The sequence below is a fragment of the Triturus cristatus genome, chromosome 3_1, assembly GCF_964204655.1.
Source record: "Triturus cristatus chromosome 3_1, aTriCri1.1, whole genome shotgun sequence".
In the NCBI taxonomy this organism is placed as follows: Eukaryota; Metazoa; Chordata; class Amphibia; order Caudata; family Salamandridae; genus Triturus; species Triturus cristatus.
The window spans coordinates 357,130,258-357,154,359 of record NC_140583.1 but is presented as its reverse complement, the minus strand read 5'-3'; the positions used below and the strand labels follow the sequence as shown (position 1 = coordinate 357,154,359).

The window sequence follows — 24,102 nt, the reverse complement described above, 5'->3', positions numbered from 1 at the left end:
TTTAATGAGGAACATTGTCCAACATTTAGTCACAATACACAAGTCAGCCATGGTCAATTTGACACAAGCCAATGAATGTTACAAATTTCATGCAGACAAAAAGAGTAAAAAGGAGCCAAACCTTCAGGTCGGAGACAAAGTTTGGCTAAGTTCTAAACACCTTAGACTCAAAGGCAATCAAACATTTCAACCCTGTTTTTTAGGGCTCAACTTTATAGAAAACATTATAAATCCATTGACTTTTCTATTGAAATTACCCAAAAATGTTAAGATTCACCCAGTTTTTCATGTGTCCTTGCTAAAGAAAATACCACCTAATCTAAGAGTGACACTACCACCAAAACCCTTGAAACTGGAAGGAGGTTTGGAATTTGAAATTAAAAGAATTTTAGATTTAAAGAAGGTAAAAAAACAAGTCATTTATTTAGTAGACTGGAAAGGTTATTGACCAGAAGAAAGGTCCTGTGATTTGTATACAGATGTACATGCTCCTAGGTAGGCCAAGACCTTCCAAAAGAAATGTCCAACCAAACCACGACCGTAAGGCCCATCCTTGCGAGGGGTACTGTCAGGATCCAAAATAAGAACACTAAACAAACATCCCATGATGTACGCTCAATTAAATGTAGGAATGTTACAAAACAAAGTCGATTCACAAGAAACATATTATCACCCGGCTGGAAGGCAAGATTGCACAAAAGAAACCTCAAGATGGCCATCCTCGAGTGTTCAACAGACACGCACTAGTTGTTCTCTTTTTCCCCCTAATAGAATATATAGCCTGCGTTATGCTTGAAGCAGCGTACTTCGCTGAGTATTTTCCCCAGACAACACCTCCTGACTAAGCGTGTTCATTCTATTGGATTAGATAGTAAGGGTAGTGGGGTCGTTTATGGGGTGTCTGCTTTAGGAGCGTCTCTGGTTACAGTGACTTCAACTTGGGTAGTGTTTCAAGGTAGAGTTTATTTAGAGGAGACCGTATTTCAAACTCCACTCCGGTTCACATAGAGAACATTGTCTCAGTGCCGCATCGGCTCAGACGGCAGAAATTACCGTCTCTGGGTCACGCCCTTGCATCTAGAGACTAGCGTTCTAGAAATGCTCCGTTTCTCTCACAAAAGAGAGAGAATTTGCACTTGGAGACTAATGTCTTGGTAATGCTTCGTTTCTTTAAAAAAATAGAGAGATTTGAACCAGCATCCTTCAGTAAAGAAAACGAATAATGTATTTGTTCTAGTTAATACTTCAAAGGCACACAAGACTCAGAACTCACTTAAACAGTGGTAAACATCGTTTACAACTCCGGTAATACCACGCGGGTTGGTTACAATGCGGATGTTACATCGTCCGCGTTGTTACCACACATGGCATTACATCACAAGTCATTTCAAGGACTTGCGCTAGATGGCGCGCAACACCAGGGAATGTGTTGGATTTTAAATCCAACACATTCCCTGCTGTTGCGCTAACTGGAGTAGGAATAGTAATTTATACTATTCCTAAGTCCAGCGCGCCATCTAGCGCATGTCGTAGAAATGACTTGCGATGTAAAGTCATGCGTGGTAACAACGCGGATGATGTACTGTCCGCATTGTAACCTACTGCGGGGTAATGGATGGCGTAGTAACGTCATATATTCCTGACCAGTTCCTGACAAAATTGTTGCCTCAACTCTGAACGGCTTCATCAGAAGGACAGTTCTTGGTCACACAAGTATAGAAAAAAATAACAAGATTTAAATTGTATACCTATACAAGTTGAAAGTAAATAATATTTACATGTATAGTTGTGAATACATTATCCATACAGAAGAGTTAAGAACTTACATATGAAAAGCAATTGAAGCAAACAACTAAGAGTGTTAAAAAGAGTTGATTAAGAAAGAATTCTTGTGACATAAATTTGACATGCTTCAGAAGGGGACCCAAAGTCAATGCCTTATGTGATATGTAGATGTGACAGTATTTGATATTAATTAATATACACATATGTTAAACGTTATACAAACATAAGAAGAATAGAGTAATGAGCTATTAATATAGCCTTATACCGGCTGTTAAAGGCCCGCTGCAGCGTTAAAGGCCCGAGCCGAAGGCGAGGGACTTTAACAACAGCAGCGGGACTTTAAAAGCCAGTATAGCCCTGCTACGAAGGGCTATAAGGCTATTAGAACATTCTGGCACTAGAGGGTAGAATGTTCTAACAAAACGAAGCCTTCAGGGAGCGCGAGGGGATTCAAATCCCCTCCGGCTCCCTGAAGTCTTTGTTCACAGCCAGAGCTGTGAACAAAGACACATTGGAATGTTGGCGCTCCGGGCTTATACCAGCCATTATAAGCCCGGAGCACTCCATTGTTTTCAATGGAGCTGCCAACATTCCAATATTCTAATATAGCCTTATAGCCCGCCGTAGCGGGCTATACCGGCTGTTAATGGCCCGCTGCAGCGTTAAAGGCCCGAGCCGAAGGCGAGGGACTTTAACAGCAGCAGCGGGACATTAACAGCGGTATAGCCCTGCTACGAAGGGCTATAAGGCTATTAGAACATTCTGCCACTAGAGGGCAGAATGTTCTACCAAAACAAAGCCCTTCAGGGAGCGCGAGGGGATTGAAATCCCCTCAGGCTCCCTGAAGTCTTTGTTCACAGCCAGAGCTGTGAACAAAGACAATTATTGGAACGTTGGAGCTCCGGGCTTATACCGGCCAGTATTAGCCCGGAGCGCTCCATTGTCTTCAATGGAGCTGCCAACGTTCCAATGTTCTAATGTGTTTTATTGCAGTTTTACCTGCATTACAATACCGGAAGTAAAGGTTTATACAACATTGAGAGAAGAACCCAGAAGATCCAGACACAGACAGTCTCGTCTTGTCTCTCCCCATCCCCTTTCCCCCCCTAGAGCAGTCCTATTCTCCAGTTATTCTACTTGGAGAGTAAGAGGTGTCCAGGAGAGGAATTGGGATTTAGACTTCATTCTTCTCAGTGGTGGAGAATGATTTGGTATTTACTGGCACCTTACCCATATAGGCACTATGGTGCAGAGGGTCCCAATGAAGAGGACCGGGACATTTCATACTATATATATTTCAAGAACAAAGGTTACAGGGATGTTATAGTTAGGCTCAGATTTCACTCATACAAAACCAGTGAAATTCAGCAGTTATAGTTCCCTGAGCTAATTATAACTTGCGCCCCCACAAAGCACTGCTTATGACCTCACATATCACATCACTCATAACATGGTCAGTGACATCACTGATGACATCTCAAATGACATCACTGATGACATTATCCAGTGAGTGTGTTTCATAAACATTTCTGAGACATAAAGATATAAACTAAGCTACAGCATAAGTTAAATTACTATTCTTCTGTGCTACTGATGAGTTATACTGTTTCTAACATATGTCATCCAAGTAGCTTTGTGACTGTCTGTATCTGCATGTGAGTGGGTGTCTGAGTGGCTGTATGGTTGCATGAGTGGGTGTGTGGGGGCTGTATGGAAATGTCACTGGGTGTTTAAGTGGCTGTATATTTCTGTCAGTGGATATGCGAGTGGCTGTATGGGTCTGTGAGCAGGGGCGGCTGGTGGAATTTGAAACTGGTGAGGCATATACAGAACGAATCAATGTATGCGAGTGAGCGCAGCGAGTGAGCCTGGCAGCAATAAAGAGGGTTCGGGAAAGTTCTCCACCCGCGAAGAAATTTTTCAAAAATTGGCATCTTTTTGGTGCGATTTTCAGCACTATTTCTGTGATAAATGGACTAAAAGTTGAGTTCTTCTAGGCATTCATAAAAGAAAACTCATACATTATTTCAGAGAATTTCTGGGTTGCCAAGCAAGTCTGAAGAGGGCTAGGGTACTAAGCCAGACTGGCCAGTCATATAGAAATATGCGCAGTCACTTCTTTAAGTGGGATGAAAAAAGTGGGTGCTCCTTATGAAGGAACATGCCGAATACATTTCTGTGATTCCTATAGTGTGCCATCAGGCCGGTATTTTGGTTTCTCTCTGAGATGTAATTTTATCCAGATAAATGGCACAGCAACTGACATACGCCTAAAAGGCTGTCAGTTGGTTTTGGCTTTGTCACTGGGTGTTAGCTGTTTAAGATAAATGAGTAACAATGATTTCTTATCAATAATTTACATTGAAAATGTTTACATTCTGAAATTCTGAAACAGTGAGTCTGTTCGAAGATAGCTTTATTCGATTTTACATTAAAATCATAAAAGCAGATAGAGTCATTACAACCAGTAAAACAGTAACAATTAATGTTTAAAAATCTATATACAATACATAGTTCGTAAATACAAAAACCCCTTGCTCCAAGGGTGCAAGGATAAAACAACAGTCATACAAACTCATGAGGATTTCAATCAAACCATGGTGGATCTGCATCTAATCACATATTTCAGGTACCTAGACACAGCGGTAATAGTCATTTCATCAGATAAGGTCAATAATTTAAATATTGCTGGTCTGCCTTGTCTCAGGTTCCAAAGTTTAAGGAGAGGTAGTAAATATCTTTTCCGCCCCACTCGTAAACTCTACAAAACAAAACGGAGTGAATGATTGATTGGGTGGGAGAATCATCACACGGACAAGTCGTTAATTGCAATGACCAATCATTTTGGGTAGGAAAAGTTAACATCCTGAAAAAACTTCCAGTTCTCAAACGAGCTAAGAGCATTCTGCTATAACTTGTCTGATCGGGTGACAAATAAAGTGGTAGCCCAGGATTTTGCAGCAGGAATTGATGATAAACAACAGAGGCCTTTTTTCCCTCGAGGCACCAGCGTCGATCTTCCAGATGGGCAAGGCAAACTTCTTTCAGAGCCTGTCTGGAAATCGAAGACATTGTCTCGGGGGAATCATAAAATTCAAGGCGTCCGATATTCTTAAAAAACTCCTGAACATAAGAGAGCCACTGGATCTTTTTAGAGCCTTCAAGTTTGATACAATCAGCAATAATTGCCCTATTTTTTTATTTTTTTATTTTTTTGGGAAAACCTTTATTGTGCATAAAACTCAATACAAACATGGGCCTACAACCACCAGGGCCGGCCGCTAATATATACATGGTCATCAACATCAAGGCAGCAACAGGCCCCCTGGGCTCAGCCGAATTAACAAATCACTGAGTGCACCGCAAGGGCTATCAGGATACATAATTTTTAGAAATACAAACAAAGGAAGAAAAAATAAAATAACACCAAAAAAGCAAGGCGGAAACCATCGAAAAAGGGCGTCTAACCACAGCCGGGGGACCACACAATACATACTCCACCCTCAGGTAGTTAATGAGGATGATCAAGGGGGAGGTGGGGGCGACGGGAGAGCGACAACCATCTACAGGTAAAATGTAAGAGTCCGGGAACCTCAGGATCAGGGGGACAAGGCCGCATCAGATGTGTCCACGAGGGGGGGCGTGCAGATGTTCCCTCGGTACGCGTTCCACTGACCCCAGATTCTACCCCACGCCCCCGGCTTACCCCGGGCCACATACACGGTCTTCTCTCTACACATACACCAATCCATGTTCTCCTTCCATACTGACACGGTGGGAGGCCACCGGGAACCCCAAAGCTGTGCGATGTCTCTCTTAGCAATCATGTTCCCAAGGGCCGCCCACCGAGTCTGAGCCGCATTATAGTCATTAGGCTCCCACACGTTCAGCAAACATCGGCGAACCTCAGGCAACAGAGCGACCCCAGTGACACGTTCCATGACAGCATGCACCCGGCGCCAATACTCGGCCACCTCACAGCACTCCCAGAGAACATGGAGAAAAGTGGCGCTGAGCCCACACCCGCGCCGACAGAGCCCGTCTTCAGAAAAACCCATCAAAACTAAACGAGGGCCCGACACGTAGACACGGTGGAGAATTTTAAGCTGGACGAGACGGAGACGCGCGGGTATAGCCACCTCCTTAGGGGAGGACAGCGCTGACTGCCAGTCCTCATCGTCCAGTTCCACCCCATCCCCGATCCACGCCTCCCGAAGACGCCCGAGGAGATCCGGCCGAACGTTTATTAGTTTTTTATAGATAAGGGAAATAGTACTGTCGGGCAAGTGACCGTCGAGTATGCGGTCCTCGAGTGGCGAAGATACAGGGACTGCAGTCTCAGCCCCGAAGACCGAGAGCAAGGCATGCCGAACCTGAACATACCGAAAGAACTCCCTCTCACTCAATTCGTACTCACGTTGCAGCGCAGCAAAGGATTTAACCGCACCCTTCACCCAGAGGTCACCCACTCTGCTGATGCCAATCGTGTCCCAACGCTCAAAGCCCTTCGTCGTCCAGAGGCTTCCCAATCTTTCAGACGCAAACAAAGGGGTTGCACACGTCAAACGGTCATTCCAGCCCATGGCCACATTCGCAGCCTTCCACAAACGTACCGCAATCTTAGTGGGACCAGTTAAGTTCCTCCCAGCCGATCTACAATAAAGCGCTCTGTTAAAGTTGCCGCCAGGCAACAAAAATCTATCCATTTTGAAAGCCGGATTCGGACCAGGTGCGTACGTTGCGTGGTTAATAGCAGATAGCTGGGAAGCCCAGTAGTACCTCCTGATGTCCGGGAGCGCAATGCCCCCGTCATACCAGGGGAGAGTCAGTTTTGCAAGAGCAATACGTGCACGACCGTCCCAAACAAGTCTCCTTTGTAAGCTCTCCACTTCCCGGAAGTAGGCCGCCGGAATGATATCAAAGGAGTTCTGAAGTGCGTAAAGGAATCTGGGAAGAGACATAATTTTAAAAAGTGCCGCACGACCGAGGGGAGACAAGGGAAGCTTACGCCAGCGGGCCACGTCTAACCTCAATCTCCGAAGCGGAGAGAGGAGATTATGTTCGTAGCGGACAGTCGGGTCCAATGAGATGTACACCCCCAGGTATGTAAAGCCGGAGTGGGACGCCTTAATGGGAAAACGAGAAGGCAGGAGAGGAAAGCCACCGGATATAGCATAGACACAAGATTTGGACCAGTTAATGATCAAACCAGAGTTCTTGCCGAAGGAAGTGAGGATATCAAAGAGCACATTGAGTGACTTACGTGGTGAGGTGAGGTACAAAAGAATGTCGTCCGCGTACAACGAAACACGATCCTCGAAGCCAGGGGCCCACTGGATCCCTCTTATCGACGGTTCCCAACGAAGCCAAGCAGCGAGCGGTTCCAAAGCCAAAGCGAAGAGCAGGGGAGACAACGGACACCCCTGTCTAGTGCCCCTCCCAAGAACGAAAGGCCGGGAAACCCTCCCATTAACGACAACCTGTGCCAACGGAGCAGCGTATAAGAGTTTAACCCAGCTAATAAATCCCGCCCCGAAGCCAAACTTTGCAAGGGCGGCCCAAAGATACGGCCATTCTATCGTATCAAAGGCCATCGTGGCGTCCAAGGAAACCAAGATGGCCGGCTCTGAAAGATATTTCGCCCTTGCAAGTACGCCATGTAGGCGCCGCAAGTTAAGGGCCGTATTCCGGTGCGGGATAAAACCGGATTGGTCCGGATGCACCAGATCACAAATGACAGTAAGCAGGCGGTTAGCAAGAATCTTGGCAAGGATTTTCGGCTCAGCATTCAACAGAGAAATAGGCCTGTACGAGGCGCAACGGTCCCGAGGCTTACCGTCCTTGGGAATCACGACTATAGTGGCCAGACGTTGGTCATCAGGGAGAGAACCAAGTTCAAGCGACTCCGAAAACATACGACGGAGAAATGGAGCAAGTTTATCCGGTTGCAGCTTATAGAGTTCAATCGGGAGTCAGTTGGGGCCCATAGCTTTGCCTGAGCGAAGGGAACGAATCGCGGTAGCAATCTCGTCGACCGATAATGGGGCATCTATCTGCTCACGCTCATCCACCGACAGGCAGGGCAAAGCAATATCCCTCAACAAGTGTCGAGAGTCAGTCTCATCTCTAGCAGACACCAGGGAGTACACAGCTCTGAAGTAGTCAGCAAAACACTCCACAATCTCACCCGGGTCAGTCACACTTACTCCCTCCGATGTCTGAAGCACGGGGACCACTCGATTCACTCTCTCCTTCTTATCAAGCCAAGCAATCAATTTACCCGCCTTATCCCCAGCATCATACAGTCTGCCCTGCTGTTCCCTATACATCGTCCGAGCAGCATCCGTAACAAGGGCCTTATATTCGAACTGTTTCAGGCTGAGGGCGTGGAGCCCGTCCCGAGTGACACCCGTCTCCAAGGCAGCCTCCAACCCCGATATCTCAGCCTCCAACGCGACCACCACCCCGTTCTTAGCTTTCTTGGCCTCCACGATCAGGGATAGGGCGTGTCCTCGGAGAACCGTTTTGAAAGCCTCCCACAAGGACACCGAGGACAAGACGGACCCCTCATTCTCAAGAAAATACTGTTCAAGCGACTTAATGAGACCCTTTCGAATCTTGGGGTCACGCAGGTACCAGGGGTTAATAGGGGCGATCCGCCCGGCGGATCGCGTCCCGGTATCGAAGAGGAGCCACAATGGGGAATGATCGGAAATGCCCCGGGCCAGGTGCTTAACCTCCCGGACCCGGGTGGTCTGGGCCGCGGGCATAAGAAAGTAATCTAGTCTGGAGAGACTCCCGTGGGCCCCGGAGTGGAATGTGTACTGACTCTGTGTCGGATGTATCAACCTCCAGCAGTCCACTAGACCGAAAGTGTCCAAGAACCCGCCGAGCCACGCCTGGGCGGCAGAGAGGGCTCTGGGAGGGTGACGATCCAACTCGCCAGAAATCACGGAATTAAAATCCCCACCCACAAGCAAGAGACTATCAGGTAGTTCAAGTAACATACGACCCACATCCGAGAAAGTAGAGGTCTGGAGTCCCGGGGGAACATAAACCGAAACCAAAGAAACAGTCTGCCCCTCCCACCGTCCAGTCAAGGACGCATAGCGCCCTCTATCATCAAGAGTGACTTTGTCAATCTCGAGCGGGAGGGAGGATTGCAGCAAGATGCCCACCCCTCTGGATCCAGTGGTGAAGCCAGAATGTGCAACCAGTCGGTAGCCCCCCCTGTTCATAGCATGACATACATTGCCCACCAAGTGCGTCTCCTGAAGAAATACCACATCAGGGGCCAATCGGCGCAAATATTGCAACACAATCCCACGTTTGATACGGTCCCCCAACCCGTTGACGTTCCAAGACATCAGTTTCAACCCGTCCCCCCCCATCCCAACACAAGAAGCTGGAGTCCCCGGGCACGCAGCCAGACACCTGAAACTGAAAGAGAACAAACATACCGCCTTGAAAAGAAAAAACACACAACCCATCAACCACTGCCACCCTCCCACCCCCACACCATCGCAACTCCCCCCACCCTGCACCCCTGCGGACTATACAGCCCCCCCAACTTGCAGTGTGCCTGTCGCCCTAACAATCCCATGCTACAAAAAGACCCTAGAGGAGGAAAGGGACCCGTCCCCTCCCACACCCAAGCGAAACATTAATAGACAAAATATACAATTGAAGTAGAACCTGGCTGGGCGCAGAAGGAAATGTCAAAGTGGAGGATCAAGAGTTATGCCTGCAGAGGCACTTCGCCCTCGGCACCGCCAGTACGCCCAGATCGTTCACCCCGGTCCGGCAGGGAATCCAACCAGTCACTCACAGTGTCAGGGCGTTCAAAAAAGATAGTCCGATCTTCATATTCCACACGAAGCCTGGCAGGGAAAAGCATAGAGTATTTGAGTTCCAGATCTTGAAGACGGCGCTTCACCCCCTGAAAGCCCATTCTCTGTTTCTGAACGAGTTGGGTGAAGTCCGGAAAGAAGTTAACGGAGGAATTCTCATATTTAACTGGGCCGTGCACCCTCGAGGCCTGCAGGATCGCATCCCGGTCTCTGTAGTGAAAAAGTTTTGCAATGATAGGCCTCGGGGGGGCTCCTGGTCGAGGCCTGCCGCCCGGGACACGATGGGCACGCTCCACGGTGAAGAACTTGCTCAGGCCTGAGGGAGCAAGATGATTGAGGATGAGATCTTCGACCATGAGGTCCACCGGGCGGTTGTCGAAAGACTCCGGTACACCTATGACGCGGATATTGTTGCGTCGTGCCCGACCTTCGAAATCCTCCAGCCGCCGGGACATCGTGTCGTTTGCCAACTTTAGATCACCAAGAGTTGCCTGGAGGTCTGATACATCCGTAACAAGAGTGGATGTCCTCAAGTCCAGCGACTGAACCCTCTCGTTAGTCTTAGAGAGATCTGCCCGAATTAACGTAACATCAATAGCAACCGTGTCAATTTTACGGGCCAGAGCCTCGTACATGCTGGGCGATGGTCTCCCTTATGCCGTTGATGGCGCCCATAACGTCCTGCAACGACAATTCCGTGGGGACGGACGGGCCACCACCGGAGTCCTCCACGACGGCACTTGCTGGCCCGGGGGATCCTTTACCCTGGGTATAGCGATCCATGATGTTACTCTGGACTGGTCCCCCACGGTGGGATGTCTTGGCCCTCCGTTTCTCGGGATCCCCCTTGCCCGCCATATTGAGCGATGCTCACCGGAGGGGTCCGCCCGGACCGATGGCAAAGGGGTGCCAGCAGATCAGACACAGACTGTCCCAGAGCCCGCTCGGAAGAGTTGTGGAAAAGGCAGAAATCAGTCCGGTACAAAGGCCGGAGGGCGCCCCAGCCACGCGAAGTAGCACCTCGTTCAGGCCCTGCAGAAGTGCAAAAGCGAAACTGAAAGTGGGGGCGCGGTCATTGGCAAGGCTCCGATGCCGTTGTTGTTCAACTACTCCCCGGCCCCACAGTTCACCAACGCGCCGGGCACAGCTTCCAGATGGGCCTCCAAAATGCAAGACGCTGTATTTCAGGCCTCCCAGATCCGATTTACGTTCTGAAAGGAGTTATGGATTCAGCCAAGGTCCATCTTCCAGAATCTGTCCACCAATCCAGGATAATGTCAGGATAAGTTGCAAGGAGCGGCAAGGGTCCGGGGAGCCCTGTGTTCACGCGACCATATTGGATGCGCGCGAAGCTCCTCCTCCAATAATTGCCCTATTAAGAGCAGTTTCTGCTGTAGTCCAGATCTTATGCCACAACAAGATAGGACTGATTTTAATTAGATCCGAGATAAAAGACAAGGCTAGTTCTTTGTGACAAACATAGGAAGAGGTGGAGCGGGGAACAGCGAGCAGGTAGCAGAGAAAACCATTTTCCTTTATTTGAATTTCATGGCAATCTGCAACCCCCCATGTACCAGCTCCGTACACAGCCGTCGATACACATTTCGCCTTATATATGTCATCATACCCCCTAGCTTATTTGCTTATTGCTTCAGAGCGCCAATAGCCCGTGAAAACGCTAAATTCCTAGTCGTGATCGCTGATCTCCAGTTACCCCCTCTTGTTAAAAACAATTCCTAAATAGGAAAAGGTATCGATTAAGCCTATCTTTGATTTTTCTAAGTGAATATTACAGGTAATATTTACCTTGTTCGAGGAGCACATAGTGAAGGTCTTTCCAATATTAATCCTAAGGCCCCTATCTCCCATGTATGCCTAGAAGCTGGTTAAGGCCTTCTGGAGGCCGGTTTGTGTTCGGGCCATAATGACCGCGTCATCGGCATACAGAAAGATAGGGACATGTTCACCATCTATTTGGGGGTAGTCCACCTCTGTTTTTAATAAATGGTCTGCCACCCCATTTATATATATATTAAAAAGAAAAGGAGCCAGGATACATCCCTGGTGGCCACCTTTCTCAATTGGGAATTTGGGCGTGCATTCTCCCAGTTTTCCATGGCGGACTTTAGCCCCTGCTCCTCTATATAGCTCTTTCAAAAAATTAAGAATATTAAAATCAATACCAAGATCTGCTAAGGTAGCCCACAAAATATCATGATTCAAGCAGTCGAAGGCCGAGCTGAGGTCTACAAAGGTCATAAATAAATTTCCCCTGAGTCTGTTAATTAAATAGCATTGAGGCCTGTGGAAGGATTTTTGGCCTTCAAGTATGTGTGCTTTATGATAGATATGTATCCTCTTTTTCTCTGCATATCTCGTCCATCTGCACATCTTCAACCCCCCTCTCTTTCCTCTTCAGCATCCTCTTTTCACTTTTCCCTGAATGCCCTTCCTCAATCTGTCACTTCATCGCCCCCAACATGCACTGCACTCCCTCAAATATAAGCACTTTAATTTCTCTTACTTTTGCCTTGCAAATATTTTGTCATCAGTGTACCCCCTTAACACACATTTCCACAGAATTTCAGTTGCAAATGGAATACACAAATATGCTCTGCAGAGAGAGAGGCCAACCCACTGACAGGCACTTTGTTTGGCTTTAGCCTTAGCGCCTGCATGCTCAATGAAAGCCCCTCATAAACACCTGGCATGGCTCAAGCCTCACAGTATGCACAGAAACAAAATACAGATAAACAACCACATTATAAAATAGTTAACTCATGGGGAATGCAAGATCAAGTAAACATATGTAACAAGGTCGGACTGGCCGTAGCGGGCACCGGGCAATCCCCCGGTGCGCCGCACGGGTGGGGGCCGGTTTTGGGCCCCTGGGGGCCGTTTTTGTTACAGGGCCGTTTTTGCAGCATAACTGCAAAATCGGTGGCACCCCCAACACCCTGCGGGGGGAGGAAGGGGGGGGGGGGCGGCCGAGCACTTTGCCAGGTTTTGGTTCCCAGTCCCAGTCCCGGCCCTGATATGAAATAAGAGAGGAGCTATAGAAGTGCGCTGAAAGCTGAATTTTCCATACATTGTGGTGGTCAAAGCAGCTGGGTTACAACCCACACAGGCGCTTGATCTGTTTTCCCAGAATGTTTGTTTACACAGAATAACACTAGCTGAGAGCAAAAAGTGACTGCTGCGAGGCGCTGAGATCAGCTAAGCACCTGCCCTAGGCAGAGACGGTCTGCATTTGATCCCAGATTATTCAACCCAGGCGCCTGGTCAGGTGAGGAGGCAGAGGTCACCGGCCACGCGTGACCTATACAGAAGTTTCATGATCCACCAGTCAGAAGGGCTTCTGTTCTCACTGGCCATGGGCCTGTTAATGCGGACTGAAGCAGCGCTAATGGAGACGTGGTGGTAGGGTGTCAAAGGGGACAGGGAAGGCATACAACTGCGGTGAAGAGTGGGTGGGGACTCGAGGGAGGTTTGAATGACAAAAACAGATGATATATTTCTATCTATTGAGGATCAAGGGAGCGCAGTTGCCCAGTCCCTGCCACCCTGCCCCTTTCCGGCGTAGTCAATGATTAATCAGTGGGCAGGGCAACATCATATCACAGGGCACGAGTGTGACAATATGCGTGCTCAGTACTTCGTTGGGAAGGACTTTATGAGTCCACCTTTCATCATTGCAAGGTTGATAAAACGAATTAGAGCTCGCCCATTATTAATCGCGTGGACAGAGTCAATTCGGTTTTGGAGTGTGCTGTGGTAACTGTTCCGACTATTATTAGGAAAAATCGAGGTTGGAGAAATCGAAATTTCGAATCTCTGTGTAGTAGAATACACTATATATATATTTAAATATAACTTACAAGAACACAATAGTAATTATATTATATTTATTTAAGTTTCCAATAACAAGGCCCACAGCGGCAGTAGTGAAGTGTGTGCAGACGCACGGTCAGCTGGCGAAGGAATGCGAGGCATTTGGTGACGTCAGTTAAATACCATATGGGGATTCTATGAACGTCACCGGTAACAGCTAGGTTGCTAGTGTAGTGCAACCAAACTTGCCCTAAACTAACTGTAATAAAAGAAGGACTACAACATCTTCCTTTGCCAATAACAAAGAAAAATGAATAAGTTAAAACAAAACATAGTCCTTATACTTGTTGGGAATGCATGACATTCTACCAGAGGTGGTACATGTACCTTCAAATACATTTTGATTAAAAGTTGCAACATCTGATGGCACATTAAGTTCTGAAGTAACTTCATCTGTAATCTGAGGACTTTGCCTACCTACTCCACACTCAGATTCCTGATGTTTTTCAGGTGAACAGTGAACAGATAAGGAGGGACAACTACTATCCAACTCGTTTGCATCAGAAGAATTATTTACACATGTTGTATTTGTCATCACCTTATGATTATCAATACAAGACTCTGAAGGTAACCATAGATAATCATTCTCTGATTCTACGTTATTTTTGAAAGACTCTTCAATGAGTTCTCTTTGACCAGGTTTGAGTTTAACAACATCACTCTTGCTTCTCCATCCAAATTTGTCCAATAGAACCGAACTATGAGTTACTTCAATAACTTCAGACGGAGCTGTGAATTTGGATTCTCCTTTTTGTACTTGGGATGGTTTTTGTAGAAAAACCCAATCTCCTTTTGCAAAGCTTTTGTTGATAGCTCTATGTATTTTATCATGGTAAGCTTTAGATTTGATTTGATGCTCTTGGATTCTTTCTTTGACTTTTATAAGTCCATCATTGACTTCTTTAAAGCTTGTAGGATTTTTCCTAAGTTCAATAAACATAGGTGTCAGCAATGTTTTACCTTTTCTGCCTCTCATAAGAAAAAACGGGGAAAATCCAGTAACTGAATTAGTTGTGTTGTTGTACGCATTCACCTTCTCTTGAATGAATTCTTTCACTGGAAATTTGGATGCAATGGCAAGTTGAATGCCTTCTTTCAAGAATCTATTGACTCTTTCTACTTGCCCATTGGATTTTGGTGAATAAAAAGGAGTCTTTTCCTGTTCAACACCATAGTGCTGTAAAAATGACAACATCTTTTCTGAGATAAATTGTTTGCCATTGTCAGACACCAAAATACAAGGTAATCCTTCAACAGCAAAACATTTTTCAAGAAATGCGATTACCGCATTAGTGTCTATCACTGTAACAAATTCAACATAAATCCACTTGCTGTAGTAGTCGGTAACCACTATCATGAATCTGCAGTCAGGTTCTAAAAGATTAAAAGGACCTGCAAAATCAATTGCTATTTTGCTCCAAGATGTGTTGGGAATGGAAACAAATTGCATTTCATTTACTCTTGTCTTCCAGTGCTTATCCGATTTCAAGCAAACTACACAATTATCAATCAATAAATCCACATCTGCATCCATTCCTGGCCACCAATAATACATTTTCAACATTTTCTTAGTTAGTGTTGAGCCAGGATGGCTCCTATGTGCTATATCTATTAACCTTTTCCTCAATTTTGTAGGAGGAATCAACAAATCACCACGAAAAAGTAAATTATTTACAATGCTTAGTTCATTTTCCACTTGACAATAAGTTTTAAACTCTGAAGTCAAATTTCTCATAGGTGGCCAGTTTCCTTTAACAAATTCCATAACTTTTTTTAAAACATAATCTCTGCTGCTGAGCTCTAACCATTCCGTCTCAGTGCAAGACTGTTCAGAGTTCAACAGAATATCTACAGAAGCCACTACACATTCAGTGTCTTCTTCCACTTGTGGTTCTGAAGATTCTAGAGGTAACCTGGATAAAAAATCTGCACGGATATTTTCCTTGCCTGGTATGTGTTTAATGGTAAAGTTGTATTCTTGTAATCTTGCAATAAGTCTAACCAGTCTGGCAGAGGCCTTACCATTACCCCTGCCATAACCATCAAACATATAGGTTAAAGGTTTGTGGTCAGTGACCAATTCAAACTCTTTGCCCCAAAGATACATTTTCAGTTTTTCTACTGCCCAAACACAGGCTAGAGTTTCTCTTTCAATAGTGCTGTAATGAAGCTCTGAATCAAGCAATCGCCTAGAAATGAAAGCTACAGTGTGAACAGCATTCCTAATTCTTTGAGTAAAAATTGCACCAATGCCTATTGAGCTAGCATCAACAGTTATTATATTTTTACCTTCCGAATCATAAGGATGTAGAGTTGGTGCATTAACAATAGCATGTTTGATTGCTGAAAACGCTGAATCTTGGTTGCTTGACCAAACAAATTTTTCTCCTTTACGAAGAAGGCTACGTAAAGGTTCTACTTTCTCCGCATAACTTTCTATGAAACGTGAATAATATTCACTGAGGCCCAAGAAGGACCGTAGAGCATCTTTATCTTCAGGTCTAGGTGCCTCAGAAATGGCTTTCACAAGATCCAATTTTGGTCTAATACCCTTACCTCTGATAAAATGGCCTAAATATTCAATTTCTTTTTGAAAAAATTTACATTTTTCTTTAGAGACAGTCATACCTCTCTCTTCAAACTTGTGCAGAACTGTGTCGAGAATGCTGTTATGCTCTTCCACAGTAGCGGCATGAATCAAAACATCATCTTGAAACTTTTCAACTCCCTTTGAGAATACTTTCCATAAGTTTCTGGAAAACACTTGCAGATGACGCTAAACCAAAAGGAAGTCTAATAAATCTGAATGCTCCCAAAGGGGCAACAAATGTAGTGTAATCTTTAGAGTCATCAGCAAGCTTCACCTGATGATAGGCCGATTTGAGATCAATTAATGAAAAATATGTGGATCCAGATGTGGATGCCAATATTTCCTGAATTTTCGGTAACGGATGGCAATCTACCAAAATATTTTTGTTAAGTGACCTCAAGTCGGCACATAAGCGTAAATCGCCATTCTTTTTCTTAATGATAACAACAGCGGAAACCCACTCAGAGGAATCCGTTGGTTCTATCACTTCCTCTTTGACTAACCTATCAAGTAATTTTTGTAAATCCTTTCTAATGGATAAGGGAACAGCTCTTACCTTGTGTTTGATAGGTATCGCATTCTTCTTTAACTTGATAGAATGCTCGTACCCTTTAACACATCCAATGCGGTCTTCAAACACCGATTTATATTTGCACAGAACAGCATCTAAACTGTTGTGAGATGAAGAAGGGACACAAGAATACTGGACAGACGCAACCAAAACATCACTAAGAACAATTGGATCATCTGCACCAGGTTTCAACATAATACCTAACCTTGCTAGGTCTTTCCACCCAACAATATTTTTGCCACGTTCTGCAACATAAATTTTTGTCAAAATTGACCTTCCTTTAACATTTAAATTATCTTGAAAATAACCTAACATGTTAATGTCATAATCACAGTAAGCTTTTGGGTTTACATCCGAAACTAATAATCCTACATGTGGCCAGTTGTTTTCATATTTAGTATCTGAAATAATGGTGATAGGAGAACCTGAGTCTGCCATTATGTTTATCCCATCCTCGTCGCCAAATTGTAGTAGAATACACTATATATATATTTAAATATAACTTACAAGAACACAATAGTAATTATATTATATTTATTTAAGTTTCCAATAACAAGGCCCACAGCGGCAGTAGTGAAGTGTGTGCAGACGCACGGTCAGCTGGCGAAGGAATGCGAGGCATTTGGTGACGTCAGTTAAATACCATATGGGGATTCTATGAACGTCACCGGTAACAGCTAGGTTGCTAGTGTAGTGCAACCAAACTTGCCCTAAACTAACTGTAATAAAAGAAGGACTACAACACTCTGTCACCTTAAAATGGCTCACAAAACAGAAAACCCCAATTGAGCGCTTGGAGGCACCCATATCGAGCCGTAGCGCTGCCCAGCACACTATAAATATTAGCGAAGGGCCGGAGGAGGAGGTCCGCGCAAAATCCATCCACAATGTCAACACATCATTTGTGACAGTCAGCGAGACAAATTTGGGTCTGATGAATTACCACGGTGTTTATTTGTCCATCGGAAGTTCACAGCTAAGTGCTTCAGCATATTTCAATTAAAAAAAACCTGTCGCCTAAAATGAAAGCCGGCTACCGTGTTAACTGTAATGTATTTTCAGAAGAGCAACACATAGATAATGCTTAGATTAGCCAAATCATTGTTTTGCAAAATAAAAATACTACATTTAGTTTTATTTTAACGCGTTCTATGACATTCCGTCCCGGCAGCTTAAAACATGAAAAATTCCGGGCATATAATAAGGCAGAGACTTTCAAAGTGTACATGACATCGTACTCATTGCTCGAGAGGGGTGACGGTGTAACCCCCCCCTCCCCCCCCCTAGTAGAACGTTTTTGTCTCTCTGGGCTGCCGAATTTACAACTGCGACTAAAGCGCTTAGAGGTGACTTAGTTCATGTGGCGAGTTAGACGGTAAACCGCGGAACATCTATCGAAGTTATTTTACACAAGTATGCAACCAAACAGCAAACACGGACCAACAGGTTGGTGTCCACAGTCCACAGAGCCGATCACAGACATACATACATACAAGAACAAAGGTACTCGTGCTGAAATGAAGACATGCAAACTGAGGAAAGGCTTCCGTGGGCAGTAAATTCAAGGAAAAGAAATGGAAAACCCCTTTTAGGATGAAAAGACAGTCATAATTTGGGGTTAAGCCGGCCCCTCACAGCCCTAGGCAGCTGCACCTGGTACACTAATGACAGTAACGCACGTGGTAACTGCACAACACGCACCTTGCACGAGCATATGTCAAGACAAACCATAAAAATACCAAGACAGAATCTTTCATTTGTTATATGTAGCGTGTATGATTAATATATGTCATGAAACACTTTAATAAAACACACAAAACCAGATACAAATGAATACACACACACCGACAGGCCCAGCACATTTGTTGACTCGCAGAGGCGTTGAGACAGACGCACTGACACACACCACTGTCATACCACTGACACACGCAGGCTTGTGTAAGGAGAATTACACAAATCAACATTCAGACACATAGGTTCAGAAGATACAGAAAAATTGTGCAAGTACAGAAGAGGGTAATCAAAAATAAGAAACACAGACCTGAAGGAATTGCAGTCTTGAAAAACACGTGGTACAAGAAGTACAACGTCGTCATAATGGTGAAAGGGTGACACGGCCATGTCGGGATTTGAACCTGAAGCTGGCAGAAATCACCCTTCTTTTTGCACCGCAGACATTACACCACAGGGATATCCTAGCAACATACACAGTGAGAACAGTGGCAGGGTATAAGATGCTGCACCAATTACTTTTGTTCTTGTACAACATCTAATACATATTAGTTATTTCAACCAGTAGTGGTCCAACAAATGTCCACCTCCCGAAACCAGCCACCAATTTGGTTTCAAATATAAAACAGATATACAGAAAGAAGGGAGAGGCAATGCTATAATGACCAAAGAGTTAATCTCTTTCATTCATCACAGACGATGACAGAATAAATGATTTCTGTAGCCGGAAATGTTCTTAGTCTTTTTTTATTTCAGTTTTGTATGTATAGCAGCAAAACAGCCAACGTGTTACACCCTTTCAGGCTTCTTCAGGGCAAATATAATATTTCGCAGAGTCTTCCGCTCGGAGTTTCCCGATACGCCGGACCTGTGTATGGAAGAAGAGTCTCCACGCTGAATAGGGGTAGCGATTGAGCGCCGCCATTACTGTCTATTACTCGACGTCTTTGGACTTACCATGGGTGTGGACTCAAACACATAGAAGGACAACTTTTTGATTTTGAAAGATTGGGCGATTGAGCGCATTCACTTATTAGTGTGGTAGTAGGAACCGCTGAATTGGAAATAGGAACATGGACCAGAATATGTACCTACAGTAACTCTGATACGAAATTATAAAAGTGTATATCCTAAAATTTGAAAGTGTCTACAATGAGTATCGGGAAACTCCGAGCCGAAGACTCTGCGAAACATTATAGTTGCCCTGAAGAAGCCTGAAAGGGTGAAACGCGTTGGCTGTTTTGCTGCTATACATACAAAACTGAAATAAAAAAAGACTAAGAACATTTCCGGCTACAGAAATCATTTATTCTGTCATCGTCTGTGATGAATGAAAGAGATTAACTCTTTGGTCATTATAGCATTGCCTCTCCCTTCTTTATGTATACATATCCTAGCAACAATTGTGTGTTTGACCTGCAGAGCTCCTTCAAAACACATTTGCGTCAAGCACACAAGCAAAACAAGCACTGGCAAAGAAAGCCAATAAGCCTGGCATACATTTTGAGCCTCAAATAAAACCCTGCTGCAGTGTAAAATCAAACAAAACAATCTGTATACTCTCCCAAAAGCGCACGTCATTGACAACACGGATATTCTCGTGTTTGTATTATCGAGTTTAATTGTTTACACGTGACTGAATCTGAATAACAGTTACAAGCAGAGAGGTCCACGTTATTACACGTTGGGGATTCTTGTATTTTCGTTACACGGTGGGATTAGTGCGTTTTGCTTGCACGAGCCCACAGGATGCTCTCTGTTTTATGCTGATGTGTGGAAGGAGAGAGAGAGAGTTCCTGCCACTCAGCACGGTACTTGCAAAAGGTAACAAAGTGCTGTTACATTGACCCTACTGGTTTCACGACAGCAGTCATTCCTAATGGATGTCAGTCAGGGCTGTGATTCAAGGGCCTCAGGGACAAAGCAGAGGACTTCAAATATTATTAAAAAAATGGGAAAACAATGTGATTGGGGATGGGGTAAATAAATGCAAAAACGTAAGCGTAGATATGGAGGTTTTCCAATACTACTGAATTAACCTTAACATATCCAGTTGCGGCTCGCGCGGGGGGGGGGTGTTGTGGTGGAGGGGTGTTGGGGGGTGTTGCGCGGGGGGTTAAATAAAATAAAAATCATCTTACCTGGTCAGCGCCGCCTCGGGTCCGTCCGTTGGCGCTTTGACAGCCGCATCACTGCTGCAGTGCTGGCAAGTGAGTGGCAACCCCTCTCAGCCCCAGCAGCATCAGGATTGACTGGGGGCACAGTTACTCTCTGCCCGCCTGCCCATTAGGAGATCGAGGTTTGAGCCTTTGCTCAACCCTCGCTCTCCTAATGGGCATGCGCCAGCCTTAGCAGAAACCAGTGCGCATGACTAGGCACGGCAGAAAAAATCACCAACCTTCCCCACTCATGCGCACTTGTTGTGCTGCTGCCTGCCCCTGAAAATGCCTGTCAGTCAACATGACGCCGGACCGCCCTCCCCCTTCATACTCTGGGGGTGGGCGGTCCGATTTCATGCTGACTGACATGCATTGTCAGTTCTCCCTAGGCGTCTCTGAACTTAAGTAAACTGAGGTTTACTTAAGTTCAGAGACGCCGAGGAAGCTGCGGGTGCGGGCAGCTGGTGGGGCAACGCCCCAGCGCCCTAATGGACGCACCGCAGCTGTCTGTGAGTAGGATTGTGAGTTATTTTCTGGGTGTGTGAGTAGTTGTATGTGTGTGTGAGTGGTTGCATGGGTGTGTGAGTGGCTGTATGGATCTGTGAGTGGGTTTGTGAGTGGATGTCTGGGTGTGTAAATGGATGTGTGAGTGGTTGTTTGGGTGTGAGTACTTCAGTGGATTATGTACATCAATCAATCTTTATTTCGCATTGCTTCCAGTACATATAAAGTACATAAATATAAAAAAATACATATATGATAAAATATATATATGCGCTTAACATAAAAAATAAAACACAAAGAGATGATGGGCAGAGTGTTGAAACTTTTCAGACACTCACCCCCAGTCACAGATCTGGGTTAAATCCATCATCATTATTTAGCTCACTTTGCCACCTCAGTTCAGACCCAGTTATATGCAAATCAGTCTTGACCCTGTGCTTCATGGGAACAGTCCAGCCCGAATTGCCAAGCCAGGTCTTCCCTGAACCGGAAACAAGCATCCTGGGACCTAGGTCTGTGACTGGGTGTGAGTGTCTGAAAAGTTTCAGCGCTCTGTTCATCGTCTCCTTGTGTTTGCTTTGTTCGTCCTAAGTTGACAGGGTATGCCGAGGCCCCTTGCTCAGTTTGCCACTGGATTCAAGCTAGCCTCGCTTAAGAGGTGTGTTACCCCACACCGGTCTCAGGATGCTTGTTTCCGGTCCAGGTAAGACATGGCTTGGCAGTTTGGCTGGACTATTTCCATGAGGCACAGGGCCAAGACTGATTTGCATATAGCTGTGTCTTAACTGGAGTGGCGAAGGGAGCTAAAGAATGATGATGGACTCAACCTTGATCTGTGACTGGGGGTGAGTGTCTGAAAGGTTTCAGTGCTCCGTCCATCGTCTCCTGGTGTTTGCTTAAAATAAAAAATGCCACATATGACCACATTAAAAATTGATCAATATGATCCAAAGGTAAAAAGCAAAGCAATCACCACAAGAGTATAAAGTGCATTTTACCTTGGATAACGGTGGCCCCAAGAATATAAAGTGCGTTGTACCCTTGATCTTTAATCATCACGATAATATAAAGTGCAATGTATCCTCAGTCTTGGTATTGATCAATCCCAGTTTGCTTCAAAAGTCCAATCTGTCGCACCTATCTTGGAATCAGATATTAAAACGAAATAAATATACATATCATGTAACAAGCCTCATAATGTGATAAGAAATTGTGTATAAAAAAAGTGGTGCTAAAACAAAGGGTAAAAAGCGACCCCACAATACATACAGAACAATGGGCCAGATATAGGAAGCCAAATTGCGATCGCAAACGCTGAAATTCACAGAATTTCAGCGTTTGCGATCGCAATTTGGCAATTTGGCTGTGAGCAATGTAGATAGGCAAGTTCACCCGATCCATCTCCCCTACTGCAATTCACTTCCTTGACCTCACCATAACTCTGCAAAGTGGCATCCTATCCACCCATACCTACAAAAAACCGACGGACCGCAACAGTCTACTCCTGTATGGAAGTCATCATCCGAAAGCCCTGCGGGACAACTTGCCCTTTGGTCAGTTCCTGCGCCTCCGCAGAAACTGTGGGACATCCTCGGACTACAAAAAAGAAGCCAACGTCCTAAGCAACAATCTTAGAGCACGCTGTTACCCAGACAGCATCATTAACCCCTTCAATGCGCATGACGGAGCGGTTCCCTCATGCGCGTCGGTTGCGCTGTGCGCATGACGGAACTGCTCCGTCACGGCCCCACCCGCTCAATAGACTCTTCAGCACGGCGTGGTAATCCGCGCCGCGCTGAAGGGGTTAAAAGATCGAGTAAAAGAGCCTTTAACATGTGTGACCACTTACACATCAGAATCAAATAAAGTACAGAGGATCATTAGCAAAAACTGGAAAATCCTCACCACGGGCAAACTGACTTTACCAAAACAAAGGTTCGCCAACAAACGCACTAACAATCTACGCAACATTCTGGTACATACCCGACCAAAAACTACTAAGCTGACCTCACAGGGAACCCTGTGGGGTGCTACACCAGTACGAGAACACTACCCCTGTGGTGACTGTGGAGTATGTAACCTTACTAAGGCAACTAAAGAACTCACCCTAGAAGCAGGGAAAGTCTGGACCCAAAAGAGCCATACAAACTGTAATTCAAAAAACTGTGTGTATCTTATCACTTGCCCTTGCAACTTGAGATACATTGGCATGACCACACGCCCCGTAAAAACAAGAATCATGGAACATCGCAGCAATATACGGTGCGGTAGATCAACCACCAAAATGAGCACTCACTATATCTCTCTTCGACATGGACCCAATGAACTGCACTGGACAGTGCTCAAAGTAATCCCATCTGGTACAGCCAAAAACTTTTTGAAACTGAACAGAGGTGGATTTTTCGCCTTTCCACTCAAGAGAGGGGTTTGAACGATGATAACCCGTGGGCAGCAATAACCTAACATCAACATCACAGAGGATGCACCTGAGATTCTCTCAGCCCTCGCTACGTAATCATGACACATATTGAGACACCTTTTAATCATCCCAGTCCCACTTTCACTATACTACTGAGACTCAAAAGTAGGTGAGAACTTCCCTGTCTTCACTACTCATGTAGACACCTTCTCGTGTACCCTCCATTTCATTTACCCTCTTATCTGTTTGGCATTGCCATCATTTACTCATGACCTACCGGTTTTCAACACTGCTTGAGATTGTGACCTTCTTGTCTCCATCATATAGCGCATCATATAGCAATGGCAGACATTGTCTACTATTCCTTTATATCCTTTTGCCTATATAGGTATTCTTCATCTATATTTATATATATCCCAGAGATCAACACTATACATCTCATAAAGTACTGTTAAGTGCCATCATATAACCCCCTCTGATCACCATTCAGACCATTCACGGAGTCTTTCTTTACTGAGTCAGGCACGCTGTGCCGGGACAAGATGGCGCCCCCATGGATGATCCCGCGTGATTTCAACACTCCTCCCATGTTTAAGTACCCG

The 24,102-nt window shown here is 45.2% G+C and overlaps 1 protein-coding gene across 2 annotated transcripts in view; it reads right to left on the bottom strand.

The window, feature by feature from the left end:
• The window catches only part of LOC146860263 (uncharacterized), a 200,205-nt gene that overhangs the window by 80,761 nt on the left and 95,342 nt on the right, over positions 1–24,102 (bottom strand). The gene's annotated exons all lie outside the window — the stretch shown is intronic.